Source organism: Cuculus canorus, chromosome 9 (genome assembly GCF_017976375.1).
Source record: "Cuculus canorus isolate bCucCan1 chromosome 9, bCucCan1.pri, whole genome shotgun sequence".
NCBI classification, from domain to species: domain Eukaryota; kingdom Metazoa; phylum Chordata; class Aves; order Cuculiformes; family Cuculidae; genus Cuculus; species Cuculus canorus.
Genome location: NC_071409.1, coordinates 18,521,520 through 18,541,796, shown reverse-complemented (window position 1 = coordinate 18,541,796; position 20,277 = coordinate 18,521,520). Strand labels below are relative to the sequence as shown.

Genomic DNA, 20,277 nt, shown 5'->3' with positions numbered 1-20,277 from the left:
AGCTACTATTCAAATGTTTCATTCCACTTGCTGAAGGAGCAGAAAAGAAGGTTTATGGAAGATAAGTATCTATCAATCTCATCTTTTAATTCTACTAGGAATTCATTTTATTACTTTTGTTAAGATATCAAGAGCATTAAATGGACTCCTAAAAAATTATTCAGATAAATAAATTATGTATAATCATGTTGAACCAGTTTGGTTGAAAATCTAAAAGGAGATTTTTCAAGCCAGCTTTTCCCTCCTTATTTGCATCATCCATCTTATTTTCATCAGATCCCTATTTTTCATCTGCTTTTACAGAAAGAGGCATTAGAGTTCCACAGAAAAAATCAGCCACTTTCTGCAATTCATCAAACAGAGGAAGACTCTACTTTTGCTGTTAAGACCCTTGGGAGATTGTACTGAAAAGCACTTCATCATAATTTCTAATAAAAAGCTTCTCTGAAGTATCATAAGAGAATATTTAGAGAGCTCAGTAGACAAGACTTAAGTTTCATTCCTTCGTATTTCTTAACACGACTCCTTACCAATATAGCTTTCAGTTCAAACTTGACTTATAGAATCTACAAATGCTTTACAGTAGTTTGTTTATAAAGATACATTGTTTTCCCTATTTGGGCAAATCGTATTTTTTGTGTATTAGGACAATGTCATGAACTTCCTTCCATTTTTTCCAGAGGGAATACATACAACTTGTTAAAGATCTCTGAAAAATGAAGGTTCTGCTTTAATAAAGGTCTCGAGTTTGATGCAGCATTTTAATAAAGCCTAGCTTTAAGAAGCAAAGGGAGAAAATCATTAAGCCCTGATTTTGTCTGCATGCAGAATTCCTTTTCTATAAGAGTAAAATAACCCCAACACAAAAGAACTAAAGCAAATGTCTCACTACTTGATACGATTACACTGTTGTAGTGGTGTTGTAGCTTAAGCTTGAAATTAAAAACTCATAAGTCCAATTCACACGCTACTCTCCACTTGATTCTCATGCGTTTTCCCACAATGCTTACTGCAAACACTCCACTGCTGTGACTATCTTGGGATCTCACCTGCAAAATTTGTTGTGACAAAGAGTAGCTATCTAATTTACTTCTGTGTAACCAAGAGAAAAATGAAGTTAAGCTTGCTACAAAACACCAACATGGGGATACTATAGCTTAATCTGACCTTGCTTTCAACATTACAGAATTTAGATACAGAAAAGGGAAAGAATGAAGATAAATATTGATCAAGAAAATCATAGGAGAATATTTGTCTCTACGAAAGATCAAAGACAAAGTAACAGTATTTGAAGATAATAAAAAAGTTGCAGAAACAAATTAGAAGAAAATACTGACTTCTGATCAAGACCAAAAAACCCCAGAAAAATTACTTGAATGACAGCTGAACAGCTACGAGATACAACTCCACAGTCGAAAACAAAGTTTGAATTTTTTATGATTTTTACTTTTTAGTCATAATGAATTAATGAAACATATAATGATCTTAAGCTACACAGGAAACTGAATATACTCAGTAAAATTAGAAGCAAGCTTGAAGCATCCCCTTTGCCTGAGGCAACAGAAATGATGGATGATAGTCTGAGGAATAGTCTTTGCATTCTGGTCTGCTAAATAAGTTATCTCATTAGTCTTCTTGCAGCCTTTACCTTTTACTTCTGCTTTAGCTACATAAAACCTGAGAATTTTGGATGTTTTTTACTTGTATCTTTGATATTGTGTAACACCAGTTGGATGCAATGGGAGTTAAGATAGTTACAAAGGGACTGTATAATGTTAGGTCTGCTATTTCAACAAGCAGTTTTCGTGCACAGTAAGAGGATAAAAATACAGCATTTAATTCAAACATAACCTAAACAATAGAAAATGCACTTGAGATGGAAAATTTCCATTTCCGTGCTGTGCTTTATAATAAAAATTCTGAAGATAGAGAACCAAGAGAAAACATTTGCTATAAGAGTAAAGCAGGAAGCGGCTCAGTGCAAGTGATGGAGTTCAGTTCTTCATCATATTCTGTGGAACCAGTACTGGACAGTCTAAGGTAATAATACTTCTACTGAGCACTTTTATTCTGAAATCTAATACTTCCAGAAATCAAGAGAACTCAGTCTTGAAGAACACCAAGAGAAAAAGACTTGGCTGAACAAGCAGCCAAAATTATCATCAGCTAAAATCCACTCCTAATCCTGAAAGCCAGCTACAGTTTTTCTGCATAAATGAGCTCACAAGCAGCAGGTCTTCATGATAATTTATATTCTGAAGCACATAGCATACCTGCTAGATGCAAGAGACTTTATGAAACAGGTTCAGGCCAAGATGTCAAATTATTCCTTTTAATTAGGAAGGAGGGAAAAGCCAATGACACCTTGAAGTACAGTAGAAACCTCACTGTGAAGATATATTATTGAGAGCTTTTGGAGGCAGCAGTGATGTGCTGTACAGAAGCACATAGATTTTTACATCCAAAGTCCCAGTTGCCTACCTATACAGTAATCACAGCAGATGGATAATGTGCTGTGTTCAGTTTTTTTAATAAACATGCCAAACATTAAACATCCTGTTCACAGATGTACAATAATAAAATGTCTTTGCTGTGATTTGAAGATGTGCTGCCTCAAAAAACCCTACAGTTTTTACTTCAGAGAAAGAATCCAACTGCTGCACACACCTTAGCCATAACTCATTTTGCACCTCACCTACGTAACTCTAGAGGAACAATTTCAACGCCAACTATGTCAGCCAAGACTTTAGCTGTCAAGTTCAAGCCATAATATGATGATAAGAGCTGTGAGATGCTGTGTGATTGAAAGTACTTTGCCTTAGAAAGTCCATTTTGCACAACTTCTATTTGTGGTCTTTGGAGACCTTACAGAACTTTTAGTAGATTCTTTATATTCCTAACTTACACATATTCTGCCTGGAAAACTGTGTTTGAATTCATTGAACTTCAACAATGTTCTTCACATTTATGCTCTTATGCATTGCAAGAAACACTCTCAACAAGAAGAAAAGAAATCTGAGGGGAATAGTATCAAAATATTAAGACTGAGGTAAACATTTAATTTTGATTTAAGCAGAAGCTCAGATTAGTCCTACAAGCATCTTTATTACAAAATTCAACATTTCTTTTTAGTCTCTGTTAACTCAGAACAGATTTTGCACAGATGCAGGGAGGATATGAGATGTCTTGGCCACCAAAAGAGCACAGCCCTTTACTGTGTGCATGGCTGGTCCTCTGGGCTGCAGAGATCCCCAACACACACACAGTGCTCTCAAAACTTAATTACTTCACCTCATTCTCCTTTCAGATCTTCTAACGGAAGCTTTCCACTTTCCTCCTTTTTTTCACTTTAGAAAAAAATATGTGGCTATGCAAAAATTTTAAAACAGCTCCTTAGGGCTACTGCTCCCCTTTTGGCAGTGCTGGCAGTAAAGAAGCAAACTCTCCAAAACTAGCTATTCCCAGCACATTTCATCAAAAGCACAGGTTTCCTTAGCAACACACTCCAAAACATCTCAGAGTCCTTCATTCTGCGTTTCTTTGGTAGACCATCTCACTAACGTGGAATTGCACAGGCAATCAGGCACTCATGGCTTTTCCACTTAACAGTACCTTACAGACTGGAGGTTGGAGGGAGGGGTTTCTAAATGCAGAATAATTGATTTATTAGCTGAAAGTGCGATATCTGCTCCAAAGAAATTCAGCACAGCATTTCACGTTTCTGACATCTTTCTGGTGAAAAGGCGGTGGCAGTGTGCAAGTAATGATCACAGGTCCCAGAAATGTCTCTGCATTAATAAGCAGTGTTCAGAAAGCAAAAGAAATTGAGACCATCTGTGTAATGAGGAAATACAATCACAATAAAAAAATACCCAAGTTCAAAGAAATGCAGGGCCACAGCAGGCTCTTTAAAATCAGTAGAAAAAGACTCATTGAATTTAGCAGGCTTTTTTGCCTCTGTGCTGTCTGTGATAAATGGATATTCCTTCCTCTTCTGATGGCTGGTACATGCCCAGGTTTGGGGTGAAATGTGCTATATGCATGTATGCACATAATTAAATAGAATTTAATATATTCTGCTGCTCATACTCTTAGGAAAGGAAACAATAATATATAATTTCACAACTACATCTGACAGGTTGAGGAATAGATAATTTTCTGCCCAAAAGGTATCTGAAATAATTGTTCAGGAAATTATTTCAGTCCTGACTGAGTGTTAGAACACAACAATAAAAAAAAATTTATACTAATCCACCTGCACATTTCCCTTTCTATTTTGCTCTGAACAGGGCTGTCAGGGCAAGGTGGTGACCAGTCTTACTCACTCTAATGACTTACAGCTTCTTTTCAAGCATAGATGATTTGCCTGCACTCACATACAAAATGGCTCCATTGAACCAGCTACAATATCTTGTTTTAAAATATTGCAGCATTTGGGAGGACAGCAGAATGTGTCAGACATTAAAATATATTGAATTGTTCAGAGAAGAGAGAGATTTCCCTGTTCCCTTCTGTTCTGCAAATTGTTTTGTCCTAATGCATTACATTTTAAGGGGAACTGTTGGTGGTCTCCTACTAAAGACCAGCATGCTTAAGCAGACCTATATCCACTAGCACTGAAAACACAGGCAGTTGGAGACCCTTACAATGTGTCTTCCTCACACAAGTCCACAAGTAAGAACAGAAGGTGGCCCACCCACCTATCTCTTCTTATGTTAGCAATGCCCTTCAGTCCTGATGTGACTTTTTCCGATAGGTGACGCAACAATATTTTTACTCACCAGATATACTGGTGAGTAAAATAAAAATTCTCCATCTCTGTTCAGTATTATAACCTCTATCAACACTACATTATAAGAAATTAATAGTTTATTTTTAAACCAAGGATCAATCTACATCATTCTTCAGATGGTATTTTCACCTGCTGGGCATTTTTCATATAGAAATTAAGTTTCTTTGTTTCAAGAAACCTTCTATAGACCATTTCTATCTTCATAGTCATTATCAACTACATTTTTTCTAGAAAATGCAATAGTGTCACACCAAATGAACTAATTTCACACTCACTAGGTAGAATGAGCTTAATTCTTCTCTCATTACCAGTAAGTCAAGGCTATTCTATTGCACAGTGGGAGACCGGGCTTCATCCTGTAATGTTTTCTGTCCCTGAAAGAAAATGATAAAGTATTCTAGAGATCATTGGATGTACTGAAGGTTAGATTAAGAAATATTTGCAAACTATCAGAAATATTATCTCTGCTTTTGCCATTGAAGGACAGTCCTTGGTGCCATATTGACTTCATCAAATGTTCAACTGAAAGCAGGACAACAAAGAACCATTTGAAAAATTGTTCGGTTCTTGTTTTGTAAGCTCTGCTGATGGATCTCCAATGGTTCCTTTGTTTGTCTGCCTTTTTTTTCCACACAGCTTTACCATAGATGGCACCTTACAGCTCGAATTTGAATAAATCTCAAGTAAATCTGCAGCGTCTAGGGATAAGAAAGGTTACATCTCAAAACACAGTTTTTCAGATTTGTACAGTAGTAATTCATTAAATTGGTTATATGGGGCTTCATCTCCAAGGTTTCAAGAGGAGGTGAGTAACAAGCTTCCACTTCATTCACTGGGGTTTTGTGCAAACACCAGCCCTAATTCGCAAGGCTGCAAAAGCATGGCAAAGGAGATGGATGGAAGAGGAAAGTTCTGAGGGAAACAGCAGCAGCCACTGCTTCTATAGCAAATTAGAGCAAATACATTTGCAAACGAAATTTTACAGGATTGATTCTTCTTTATCAAACATGAAGTGAATTAAGTGCAGGATTACAGCAAGACAAGACTAAAGTTGTCTAAGTGAACAGGATGGAAAGGAAAAAAAATGAAAGAACAAAGAAAAGAATGGGAAATAATTAGAGCAAGGAAAAACAGCCTTGAAGAATGAGGTACAGAAAGCAGCCAAGAAGGGGTAATATGTCAGGCACAGTGTGGGTAGGACAAGATGGGATAAATGACAGAAGAGCTGAGAAGAAGTCTAGTCGCTGACCCAAAGCCAACTTTGAAGAACATTTTTTAAATATATATCTGCCCTTCAGGGAAAAAAAAAAAAAGAGTGAGATATCAGGCAAAGAACAGAAACACTTGGAAAGGAAATCAATGTAATATGAAGCCTGAAATTCAAAATGAGAAAAAAATGCAAATAATTTTTAAATTTTAAGGTGCCAATAAATTACTAATGATTAGAAGGTGAAAATCACGGAAAGAAACAAAAAGAACTTACGCAAATAATGGTGGACAGACACAATTGTCAAGTTACTGTTGCTGCCATTAGCTCAGCTAATCCCTGTGTATGCTACATATGTCCTTGCCAGAGCTTACAGATTTAGAAATCTGCAAGATACAGAAAACTACTATAACACTTTTAACCTATGCATTCCCATTGTAATCTCAGTTATTTCTATTCCAAATTTTAACAAAATGGTATAACGATATATTAAAATTTTGTGGTGGGTTAATTTTGGAATTCAGTCTTATAACTCATACATAAAACACAGTAAACCTGACAGGGGAGAGTATATAGTCCTTTCCCATTAGTTCCTAAAGCTTCCCATCACCCTCTCAAACTCTTTCAAATTTTGTGCTCCTATAATACAGTAAGACACATCTTCTTTCCCCTAATATTCCCTCATACTAAAGATGAGGTATATATACATATTATAATTCCATAATTATTATTATGGAATAATTATCCTTTCATAATTATTCCATAATTAGGTAATTATAACTCTATAATTAAACTTATGGAATTTCAAGCACTGTGGAAATAAGTTTGGAATATGTAGGTAGAAGTTCAGTTACTTGCACTGTATCGTGGATCTTTATTACAAATTCTGCTCTATCTCTTCATTTGTAATTCCCACTGAAATTTCATCTGCTACTATCAAAGCTGCTTCTTGCCTAAGGTTTTTGCTGGTGTTCTTTATCTTTTTTTTCCTTCTCCATACTTATTAAGTCATCAGTATCGAAATGCACTCAGTTTGGCAAAACATAGAGGGGTCAGCACAGTCTACCACCTCTTAGGACCTCAAATTGGGATCAGAATAGGACTAAAATAATGAATAGCTCTTATGAGGGGGCATTGCACTGGGGTAGCTCTCTTTGTGCATTTTACAGAAGCAAAAAAACCTACAGACTAGTAACAATAAATTTTGAAAGAGACTGAATTTGAAGTAAAATTCATTTTAGGCAGGAACAATTTATACCCATTAGACAGATCAGCCAGTTTGCACCAAAAGCAGTACCTTCAGAAGAGCTCTGAGGAGCTCTGGGTGACTTTCACCTTGCAGAAAATATTTGCATTTTCAACATTTTTCTTTTCGAGTCAGAATGGGTAAGTTTCTGTAGCAAGGTTATTTTTTCTCAATCCCAGGAAAAGAAAAAATCATAAGTCACTATAAAACGTACTAGTACAGACAACAATTATGATCAGCAAATGGTCATCCAGAGAGACCTATTTTTACTCACTTACGCATTTACGGTACAGCACAAATTGTTATGGAAGCACTAAGTTTTGCCAACCAACATCAGGCCAACTCTTTGCAAATTAGTTTTTGTGCAATTTCTAGATGTGGCAGGCACAAATTATGCAAAAGAGCCTGCCATGATGAGAAAAGGATTTGATTACTAATGTTTACATAAGGATGCCCTGAGCTGTCTCTCTTCTGTAGAAATGGTGTTAAATATTCGGCAACAAGATGACATATCCTGCATAATTTAAACCCTTCCGTTTTACTGGGCACACAACATCCATATGCCTGCAATTCATTAGTTCCCATGCACGCTTTCAACCAGCGTTAAATATACATGTATGATGAGCAACTGCTGTGTCCATCAATTTCTTTGCTCTTATTACTCACTTTATCTTTTTATTATTAACTCGGCTTTTACCCCAGGTTACATATCAGCACTTTAGTTTTGTGTATTTGTGAAGCAAGAGGCCTCAAAAGCTCAGTATTTGATCTCTCCTTATGTCTGACTGTCTTCAGTGCTGTCATATCAGTGGAAAGCTCAGTTCATGACTCCAAAGGCAGATTCCATCCCTCCCTTCCTGGCTGTAACTTATCAGCTTTGTCTGGTCTGAGCTTATTGTATTTATTGAGACTCAGGAGGGAGCCAGAAGATGATAAGATGTAAAAGGAGACACAGCAAAGAGGAAAGTTCAGTATCTGTTTGACGAAGATATACAATGCCACTGTACAGCAACAGACAGCCTCCCCTCGCCTTAGACAGGAGTAGACAGTTAAAACAGAGAGAAACTTCAGCTGATTAAGTTGTTTGGTTCCTTTTATGGAAAAATCATGAATGTTACTTTTGAATGCATACTGGAGAGGGTTAGATATAACTAGATGTGTGGAATGCCTGCTTCCAAAATGTAAACAAATGTTACTTCTATCTGCTTTCCACAGCTACGATATCTTGCTTTGACTCCAACAGTACTCCAAAAAAGGGATTTGGTATCTACTACTTAATGGCTCCAAATTATCATCAAGGAAGTTTATAGAAGGCTTCACTCCACCTAAGCACTTACCAACATGCTGTATCTTGTCTCTAAAGATTTTGCCTAAGTTAAAGTGCTTATTATTTTTATTTTCTTGCATTTTTTTTCATTTATTTGTATGTATTGAATGTGTCTGGATGTTTTGTGGGACCATGAACACTTTGCAATAGTTTTATGCAGCCCATACCTAAGACTAAAGAGCTACCTAAGACTGTAACATCAATTCTTTGAAATAAATGTCCAAGTCATGCTTTGGATCAGAGTGTGAAGGCTCAACATGGTGAAAAGCAGAACACGCTCCTCAGAGAAGTCCATGTTAATATGCTTTGAAAAGAGGTCTTTTTTTTAAGCATCACACTCCATTCAGAACATTGAGTTAGAGCCTTGGCAAATGTAGATCAATTTTGCAACAGTCAGCACTATAGGACTTGCAGATGTGGGATAAGATGCCCAAAACAGCCTCTATTTGATGTTAAGATGACTAATCAGAACAAATTTCCCCAAGATTTTCTAAGGAATTACTTGTTTTTCAAATTAAATTTTCTACTAGACATTGTAAATAGATATGTGAGAAATAGTTCTTACCTTTGTAGCAAAATCTTCCTCATGCTGTAATGCTTTCTCTTTTTCCTTTCTTCTGAAATCATTCAACCACAATTTACCAAACTCCAGTATTTTGCAAATAACTACTAACACTTTGGAAAAATGAACTAAACTGTTAATTATGACTGAATATCTAGAAAAATGAGGTCAGCATCAACAAGCAGGAATGTAAAAATTCTTGTAAAAATTACTATCTAGATATCATTTCTGCGAAGGATTCCATTCCCATAAGAAAATCAAATGTATCTGATTCCCAAAAGTATTTGATGATATTAGTTAGATAGTTGCCTAGAAAGCTATCTGTATGATTGTAGGAATTTGAACAGGGAATCCTCAATGAGGGGAGGTGGATGATGAATACTTGGCTTGTTGCTTGAGACTTGTTGGTCTTTCATACTTCATTTCATACGACACCTACCACTTCTGCTCAGATGTTTGCTCTGTGCTACACCACCGATAAAGAGGGCTCTGTCTCCAGCACTTACAGGGTGCTGCAATATGCAGTTTAAGGCAAGTACCTATTGATGACTTACACGTCATGGGAAACACATGATATTTTTTAGAAGTGAGAAAAAGTTGGAAGAGGGCTGGAGTCTGCAGATGGAGACCTCTTAGCTTTGTTGGAGAGGCAGCTGTCTTATGTGGCCCTGTAAAATAGAAATGCTGAGAAATTATACTTTTTTTGACCTCAGGGAAAATATCAGATATTGATACATAATAAAGAGGAGAAAATCTCCATTATTTAGATAGAGAGAGAGCACTACTAAATCCATGCATGAGGCTACTGTGTAACTAAAGGGAAAAAAAATCCTATTGATATTTCTCTTAACATATGAAAAGCCGAACACTCCTCTGCAGAAATTAGTTGCCAAATTTGAAAATTAAATGCTAACACTACCTGTGCTTCAAGTGTGGATTTTCCCTCGTTACTTATTTTTCTTTAGCCTGAAGAATGTACAGCGTTCTTTTTGGCTACATGATTATTTACAGAGATAGGTGAAAAATACCTTTCTCCAAAGAGTCAGGTGTAACATGAACTCTGCATCCTATGCTTGCAGTCCTAAAATCTGGTGTCTCTGCAGTTACAGAGAGGATGCTGATAATAGGAATAAGTTTTCAGGAGTTGCACCAAGTAAGTTGTTTTGTCCGGACTTGTCTATTTTGTGTATTAAGCTTCATTCAACAAAAATCAAGTCATTACTGGAACTCCAGGAGTCGGGATTACTGCAGCAGACTGCTAATTAATTTTGCCTCTAAAACTTTCAATAATAATTGTATCAAAGAATGACACATGCATTGAAAAGCAAATGTATCCTTGTGAAGGTGTTTGGCCTAAGAATTTTCTTAATATATTAGTAGGAGTTGGTTTTATTTTGCAGAGGCAGGATAACTCCTCTGTTCATGTCTTTTTTTAGACAAATTACAGTCTATTTTTATAAAATTGTTTTTTCTACTGTTGACAAATGAGTCTATAATTATTATTTTCATCATGACAGTGCCCACAAGTTCTGGTGAACACAGCTCTCATTGCTTAGATATAATATATGATAAAAAGCATCATCAGGTCAAAAAATAAAAAATCCCACAGGACAAATAGCAAGCTTTGTCTTTCCCAAATATACCCTTATACATTCAATTACACAATAAGTCTTCAAGATAAACAATTAGTAGGTCTTCAGGTTACTTTGTAGCGCAACAAACCTTACGTTGTTCATGACCACACGTAGAAGATGTCCACCTCTGGTTACCTCTCACTTCTCCTATTTTCTGTATTTCACTCAGCACTGTTCTGCTGGGCTCTTCCACGACTGCACAGCTCTCAAAGAGTGTTAACACACTTTGCAGAGAACATGACAAATTTAGCAGGTCTAGTATTTAGTAGTTTCACTAAGCTGACTGTACTGCAGAAGAGCAGTATTTCATCTTCACTCTAATCCACATAGATCAGCAATGCTTTTTTGCATTGACCCAACAAAGCCTCATACAGACTCTGCTTTAGGGAAACTCTGTAACTGTAAGCCAGGGTGTTTAATGCTCAGTCTTAGCTATCAGCCTGTTCTGATTGACAGGATTGTCTTCTTTAACAGAAGTCTATTTGAAATCTATGACCAGTATGGCCTTAATTCCCTGGCAGACATTGTGAATAGTTATCAGGAAAGCACAGCTTTCATAAATTACTGGGAACTCCCATATTAGCCACTAGTTCATGTGTGGTAATAGACTCAAAAAAGGGGGGAATAAATTCGCTGTCTCCTATCACGCAACAGCCCAGGTCACAAATGCACTCAAGGCCATAGAATCATAGACTTGTTTAAGTTGGAAAAGACCTTTAAGATCATCATGTCCAACTCTTAACATAACACTGCCAAGCCACCACTAAACTATGACCCTAAGTGCCACATCTCCGTATCTTTTGATTACCTTCAGGGATAGTGACTCCACCACTTCCCTGGGCAGCATGTTCAGCCCTTTCAGTGAAGACATTTTTCCTAATATCCAGTCTAAACCTCCCCTGGTGCAACTGGAGGACATTTCCTCTCATTCTATTCCTTGTTACTTGGGAGAAGGGACCAATACGCATCTTGCTACAACCTCCTTTCAGGTAGCTGCAGAGAGTGACAAGCCTGAGCCTCCTTTTCACCAGGTTAAGCAGCCCTAACCTTCCTTCAGCTGCTCTTCATAAGACTTATTCTCTAGATCCTTCAACAGCTTTGTTGCCCGTCTTTGGACATGCTCCAGCACCTCAACGTCTTTCTTGCAGAGAGGAGCCCAAAACTGATCAAATCTCATGCCAGAATCTTAATCTCCAGGCCAGGACACAAAGCTACATCTGCTACAATTCCCAAACAGCCTGCATTACTCTTTTTAGTGTTTCAACAATGCAGAACACAGACCTTTCCGGGAACTTCTCTCTGATCACCACAGCAGATCTGAGCCCCACAAGTCTGTTGATTTGGCTTATGCAAAAATGCCTTTAGTCTCCATGGAGAGGAGAAAAGGATGATCAAAGTCAGGCTCCACTACATAGATCCCAGAAGAAAATTCTTCATAATCCCATGTGCCATCTTTTACTTTGAAGCATAGAGCAAATGAGAAAAGAAATAAAATTATGGCTTAATAATATATGCAATTAGCAACCAGAGGGAACTCATCCAGTAATTTTTTTTCCAGATGTCATATGATTTTTTTGAAGACACAGTTCTCTCTGCTGCAATATGTTAACTTGAGACATAACCACATGGAATCACAGAATGGCAGGGGCTGAAAGGGACCTCTGGCTACCACCTAGTCCAATTCCTCTGCTGAAGCAGGTTTACCTACAGCAGGTTGCACAGGAACATGTCCAGGCAGGTTTGTAATATTTCCAGGGAAGGAGACTCCACAGCCTCCCTGGGCAGCCTGTTTCAATGCTCTGTCACCCTCACATTAAAGTTTTTCCTCATCTTGTGATGGAGCTTCCTGTGCTCCAGTTTGTGTCTGTTGCTCTTTGTTCTGTCACTGGGCACTGCTGAGAAGAATCCGGCCTCATTGTCTTGATGCCTGCCCCTTAGATATTTACAGGCATTGATAGAATCGCTTCTCAATCTTCTTTTCCCGGATAAATTGACCAAGCTGACTCAGCCTTTCTTCATAAGTGAGGTGCTCCAGTCCCCTAATCACCTTTATGTCCCTCCGCTGGACTCTTTCCAGTAGTTCCTCTTCTTTCTTGAACTGGGGAGCCCAGAGCTGGACACAGGACTCCAAATGTGGTCTCACTAGGGCAGAATAGAGAGTGAGGATAACCTCCCTCAACCTGCTTGCTACACTCTTAAAGCATGACAGGGTACCATTGGCCTTCTTAGCCACAAGGGCACGTTGCCTATAACTATAATACTAATAATGCTAAATACTTCTTGAAGCCTATTATGCTAATAACATTTAATTACTTCTTGAAGGCTTGATGGCAATCATTTTTGACAGATTTGTACCCAGAAGGAGAGTTTCCCTGATGCTCATCCATAAAGTAACCACACGGTTCTGAAACCTCTTGCTGGCTTATACAGGAGCAGTAGAAATATTTGAGCGGTAATGGGATCAGCATGCCTGATGCTCTCCATTCTTTCCTGGGTGTCTACATTAGGTATTATTGAGTAAAGAGGATTGTATTTACTCTTTGTATATCTGAACTCAAGTACAAGAAGAAAGCTTGTTGCAGAACGTGATCAACTACAATTATGATGCCCATGCAGTGTAAATTATGGCCTAAGCTTTAATGTCAATCTGATGTTGCTGACTACCATTGTATCCTAGAAGAAGAAGGAAAATTTAAAAGAAGAACAATACTTGAATTTGAAGAGCACAGATATTTTTCTGCGTGATTTATTCCTCTTAAACACTTCTGTCCATGCCAGAAATCTTTGAAGGATTGTACTTTCCATCATAAATATCTTAAAATTTTAAAAAATGGCACAAAGTACAAAATTACCAAGGAGGAGAGAGAAAACTAGTCTGAAACCGTCAAATCACTCCATATTCTGTTTGCAGGCATACCTGCTGAATCAACAGACCAAAGAAAGCTGTTGAGTAAGGTAGCAAAGCATTATTTTTTCCCCTTTTTCCATTGCTTAAGTTTCTACTAGATTTGTACTTAGAAGGTTGCTGAAGAGCTTTCTACATTTTAACTATGACTGTCTTTCCATTCAAGCAATAAAACTGTTAGATTAAACTTACTAAAATGGTAGGTAAAAAGTACAAAATTCTTCCTGTCATAGGTCAACAACAAAAGGAAGAAGATTTGAAAGAAAGTAATTATAATGACTAGTACAGCGTTATCTAAGAGAGTCCACACAGAAGAAATGCTGAAATCAAGTTATACATTTAAATAACAAAAGAAGAAAAGGTTACAAGTATGACACCAAATATGCCTGTAATGATCTGGGGTTAATTAGGAAACTGTTTGGGCTTTCCACTGTTCTTACACTGCGGAAAACCACAGGCGGCAAAGAACACTGTAAAAGGAGATGGTCAGCAGGACAAAAAGCTCTTATATGTTTATGCTGCTGGCAATTTTAAGACAGAAGAGTTCAGAGAAAAGAGAGTTGACTCTGGAAATTCTGAGCCAGAAGATACTTGCTATTTTAATACAAGGCACTTTATTCCTTTAAAAGTAATTGATTTAGCGTATGTGTGTATTGGTCTTTTGTATTTTCCTGACTATTAATGATAATAAAATTTTATTTTAAATAAACTATATTAATTTCATACTAATATGATTTAATGATAATATAGAGGAAAATGGATTATAGAATCAGAATCTTTTTCATTGGAATAGTCTTTTAAGATCATTAAGTCCAACACTTAACCTAATAATGCCAAGCCACCACCAAACACATCTTTTAAATACCTGCAGGGATGGCGACTGAACCGCTTCCCTGGGCAGGCTGTTCCAATGCTTAACAACCTTTTTGGTGAAGAAATTTTTCCTAATATCTAGTCTAAACCTCCCCTGGCACAACTTGAGACCATTTCCTCTCATCCCGTCACTTGTCACTTGGGAGAAGAGACCAACATCCTCCTCACTACAACCTCCTTTTGGGTGGTTGTAGAGAGCAATAAAGTCTCCTATGGGTCTCCTTTTCTCCAGGCAAAACAATCTCAGTTCCCTCAACCACTCATTGTAAGACTCGTGCTCTCGCCAGCTTTGTTGCTCCAGCACCTCAATGTCTTTCTTGCAGTGAGGGGCCCAAAACTGAATACAGTATTTGAGGTGCGGCCTCACCAGTACAGAGATAATTATGTATTTGCCAACTACATTTACATATTTAAACAATAGTACCATTTCTAATGTTACAATTTCACATCCCATTTACATGCATCAAGTTCCAATCAGAAAAATGAGCAATGTTTCAGTTATAACAAAATCCGCTGAACAGTCACCCTTCCCCCAAACCATGGCTAGACAGATTCAATATCCTCAGTCTAGTATTATAGCTAGAGCAAAGGGTTTATGATCAGCGCAATTAAAATGGCAATTTCAGGGGGACTGGCAGGTCTCCTAAACTGTAAAGAGTTCTAGTTTACTTGAAATCCTGTGGCACAAGGTAATAAAATGGGGTGTTCACTGTTTTGTCACTGTGGTAAATTTCCATGATATTACGTTGAAAAGCTTGCACAAATATAACTCCAGATAACACACACCAAGAGAAGAGTTAAAATATTCAATTTTAATGTAATTATCAGATCCCACTCAAAATGCACGACTAAGATAAAAAAATCATTGGTGTATAGACCAGTGAGAGCACTGTACTTATCACAAGAAGCTCTGATTCAAAGCTATTCTGTTTGCCAAAGTGAGTGTCTTGTTGGGTCAAATGAGATCACCAAGCTCCTTAGAACAAGTCATTGAAATGACATCATTATTTTTTGCTTTTGCAGAGTTTGATAGTGTAGCAAACCCTGAAGCAAAGCTTTGCCTCTAGCTGTAATTATATAAGTTTTTACCACAAGTCCTCCTGAATTGTTCTGCGATAAGCAATAAGCATAAACCGGTAAGCAATTGTTGCTACAGAGATCTATTAATAGATATTTCTCAAGAAAGAAAGAAAGAAAGAAAAAAATGCTCTTCACATTTGGCACCGATGCACAGGGCATTTTAGGGACTTTAAAGGGAAACCATCAACCTGAAATTTCATTTCCTTCTGATTACTTCAGACATACCCAGAAGCTAACAAAAAGAATGGTTTGGGGTTTTTTTTAACATTCCATCCTGTCCTCAAACCTTCTTTGTTTGGCTGGTGAATCCACTTTGCAAATCTGTCACTCCTCAGTTCCACATTCTGTTGATGACAAACATCGTGTCACTGAGCGCTCTTGAGGCTGAATGCTCGCACAGACAATTTTCCTGGCTACGCAGAAAGCAGCAGAGCAATGTAAGAGCTCAAAGGGATTGCAGACAAAGAACAGAGAGGCATGTGTTCAAAGAACAAGTAAGGTGTACGTAAATGTCATCTCATTTGTTACTGTTGTACAAGGTCTACCAAAAAGATCTTTCACAACAAATATTACTAAAGAAGTGGAACAGCCTCCCAAATGACACTAAGACTTTTTCAACAGTAACTTCTTCCACATAATACATGTTGTTTACAGATTGTAGCATTTGGAGTTTATCGTGAACTATAGGAGTAAGTGGCTTTGTATTTAATCCTGAAGTTGATCAGATAACACAAACATCATTTTCGAAAGTCAAATCTGTTTCATTTATATGCAGTCTCTTCTGAGTCTGAAGCCTGGCTAGATGTACCTGTGGCAGCCTTCAGCTAAGTAGCTGAGAGCACTATAGTTGCAAGAAGAAAAACAACCTCAGTTTGGACTGCAAAACCCTTCCTAAAAGCAGAGAAAATATTTAAATTGCTGTCTTGCACTGAAATCAGCACTGCTATGGCTAAAAGTGCCCAAGCCAACTCAATGTGATTACACACTGAAAGCTCTTAGCAATATAACGTTCTCATGCAATTAGTCTTGAAATATCTAGAAACGTAGTGACTGCAGCACTCACTCATTTGGGGGCAGGGGAAGGCAGGGAGTTAAAAAATATAAAGAAAACTGTGCCAGTTTGCTGAGTGAAGATGTATTCAGTCAGCACAGGAAATTGCAGAACCTTACCTTTTTAATGGCACCAAAAACAGAGGTAGTAAAAAAACGGTTTTATTTTCTGTTAAAACTCTTAGAAATCTAACTAGGCAGTTACTGACATAAAAGTAGAAGGCCAAAAACTGATGGAAGTTATCGTCTAAATTCTTTTTAAATTCAGTAGGTCTTAAAGTAGGCTCTCACAAGTGACACATTTTATTTCATAAATCTTTCAGCCACTTTTTGCAGTGATGACCTGTTTGAATGTTCAAGAATTGCCTGAAATGTGTGGTATGGTCTTGAGTTAAAGACATACAGACAGGACCCTGAGTGATATACAAAGCAGAACAAAGGAAAGAATTACTGTCCTGGTAGTACACAAAGTCCTTAGTTTAGGACAGATGGATTCCTGAAACCACTACCCTCAGCTTTCAACAGCCATTTGTCTAAAATGAGTCCAGCGTAAGAAACCAACTTGCTCTGATTCTTAGCATCGTTATTTTTTAATATGCAGGTCCTGAGGAAACTGAAACGTAACAACCTTGACAAAATGTACACCAAAGAATAAGCAACAGTTAACATAATAGAGTAAAACCATGCAAAGGAAAAATGAACTCACTGTGTCTTCAGGAAGTCTGAAATCTTCTGAAAGTAGTACTGTAGACATATTCTTATTTAAACATATGCAAAGCAACAGGTCTATATTAAGCATCTGTTTGAGCAACAACAAGAATGGAGCACTGGAGATGAGACTGTCTGGGGAGACAGAAACAAGAAAACAATATTTGTTTTGGCACTGAATGTAGCTAAAAAAACTCAATGTGTTGGTGCAGAATTTTATTGGCTGTGCTAGTTTTCTGGTGGTTAGCTTTGGCTGTAAAAAAATATATATATAAAAAGGTAGGCCCCTCTCCAGCTCTCGAAGCAATTAAATGACCCTCCAAAGATTTCTGCACATCTTTCCTCCTTCATTACAAGAGGATCTGCTGCTGTTTCTATTAATACAAATCCTGTACACTGGTAAGAACGCATAGGCTAGCTTCTAATCAGCTGAAAAACTACAGAAGGAAGTAAGATATTCTTAGGCAGATTATAAAATTGAAAAGCTCATGTGGGAGATCTTTTTAAAGTGTTTTTTTCCTGCAAGGAAAAAAATTAAACTCTCTTCTGTGTAACAGGAAGATACAGCTGTAGTTAAAAGCAGGAAGTTAAGAACTTCTCAGGACTTTGACAGGATTTTTTTTCTTGCATTTAAAGAATTTTCTCTTTCCTTATTTTTTTCTGACAGTAAGTTTCTTTGTCATTTTTTTTTCCAGAGTCTATAATTTCCTGAGTTACCATACTTTCAACTGCAGTACTGCGTATATGGATAATTATTTCTGTGGCTATTTGAACTCAACTGTTGATAAAACTTCAACTGTTTTTAAGTACTCTCCATTTCTTATGCTGATACACCTCTGTAGAACTTTGTTGAAGTGCGATATGTTCCACACAGAAGCAGAGAGCCCAAAAATGTAATTTCTGAAATTATTCTATGTTTTAAAAATCACATAAACACAATCATTGTGTCTACCTTCAATATTCACCCAGGATTTTGCATGTTTGCCAGCTGAAAAAGAAGAGAAAAGATGGGAATGGATATGGATTGAAAAGAGCTATGAAGAAAACTTTGCTGATATTACTTAAAGAACACCTTCAAATTCAAAGGAGTTTCAGGGGAAAATGAAAATCGAGGCAAAAATTTAAGGAAAACATGGTTCTATGGAAACATGTTGATTTGGGAGAAAAAAAAAAAACAAAAAACAACTAGCTAATTTGGATTCACACCAGAACTCACAGAAAGAATGTTGTCATTAAGTTGAGGAGCAAAGACTGGAGTCGGTTCTACTGGCAGGTGAGGAGGTTGGGAAGATAATCATGAGAAATGAAGAGCCAAGGAACAGACGGAAGGATACAGCCCTGACACCAAAACTGATCTAAGGAAGCTGCCATTTACGACACTGTTGTGGATTTGAACTTAACAACATGAGGATCAAGGGACTGAAAAGATATTAAATTACTTTTTATGGGGTAGGTAGAGTTCTGCCAATGATATTCAAAGTCATCAATAAAAATTTAAGAATCAGTGCTTATCTTTTGTTAACAGCAGGCTCAAACCATCTGCAGAGAAAACGTATAAGTGAAACAACAAACAAAAAATTTCAGGAGCTGCAGTTCTGAACTACATATCATTTATAACCAACCTAGCAACATTATTGTTTCAAGGCAGGCAAAAGAACATCTTTATAAAATATATGGCCAAATACCCCAAAGCTTCTCCAGTTTTACTTCATGCATATGGCCTTTCAGCACTATAATTTATATTTCTACTGCTCACTTGCCCAGATGGGCTTTTACAATATCCTTCTCATAGCTCTCCAGGTGTTGCAAATAAATAAAACACTTTATTTCAAGGAGATGAGAATAGAGTACGTTCCAGTGAATGTTGCCAGTACACATATTTTAGCAACAGCCATTACAAAAATGTATTGCAATATTATTATTAAGCGTGCCAAGTGATTCTGTATATTAGTCAAATGTCATGGATGACAGGTAAACCACAAACCCTACTTTTAATAAACTATTGATATCAACAATTGACTGCAGTTAATGATTCTGTCACTGTGTCATATTCAGTAAAGAATCTTATAGAGTATTGGCATTAGAACGATATTTTGCCTGGCATGCCCTACAAGATATACTGCGCCACTAATATTAACAACCACAAAAAAAAAGTGAAAAGATTCAGTGAATTTCTATGTGAGTAAATGGCCATCCCTTTGCAGAGATTCAGGAAGCAGAAGTCTAAGTTTGTTGCATGAATTATTTGTTGCAAGCCATTTCTGACCCCTAGTCTACAGTATATTAATTATTCACACAACTTGTTCAGAATGAAAAAGGATGGAGCATGTGAGAAATGATCCTGAATCCTTAGCAGCCTCACACAAAGTGGGCTCTGTCCACAACGAGGAACTCTCCTGGATTAGTGGAAGAATCTTAAACATTCTTGTATTATTATTTAAAACAAAACACACTTTTTATGTAGGGCTATTCTAATTACCTGAATGTACTTTTTGAGACGTAACACTTTCTTTGCACACAGGTCCAGATCCACAGAAATTATTTCAGAGACGACTCAATCTCCTTGAACATATGTCCCAAATGGCTAAACAGGCTGCTGTTCTTCAAGCTCTTTAGTCTACAGTGTAGTTAATAAAATAAATCCAGTAGAATTATTCAAATTTACACATCCATATAAACAATTCATTATCATTTTTTAGCTGAAGATGCCCAGCAATATATAGCTTGGAGAAATACAGATCAGAGAAGCAGCAAAATACTTCAAATAAAGCCTACACATACACATACAGCAGTAGAACAGTCTATGGCAGTTCAGATCTGCAGCTCTTATATGACTATAAATAAAAGTGTGGATTTGGACAGAAACCTAACTTTTAAAAGGTTTGGGTAAAAT

At 37.1% G+C, this 20,277-nt stretch overlaps 1 long non-coding RNA gene across 3 annotated transcripts in view; it reads right to left on the bottom strand.

The window, feature by feature from the left end:
- Positions 1–20,277, bottom strand: part of LOC128853079 (uncharacterized) — a 79,006-nt gene that overhangs the window by 46,121 nt on the left and 12,608 nt on the right. For 2 of the 3 annotated variants that reach the window (XR_008451318.1, XR_008451317.1), the window contains exons 3-4: positions 19,864–20,001; positions 17,383–17,519 (exon numbers count right to left, since the gene is read on the bottom strand). This is a non-coding gene — a long non-coding RNA (uncharacterized LOC128853079). Of the gene's footprint in view, positions 1–5,067; positions 5,167–7,296; positions 7,414–9,137; positions 9,842–17,382; positions 17,520–19,863; positions 20,002–20,277 lie in introns of those variants that run through there. The other variant, XR_008451319.1, reaches the window with a different exon arrangement.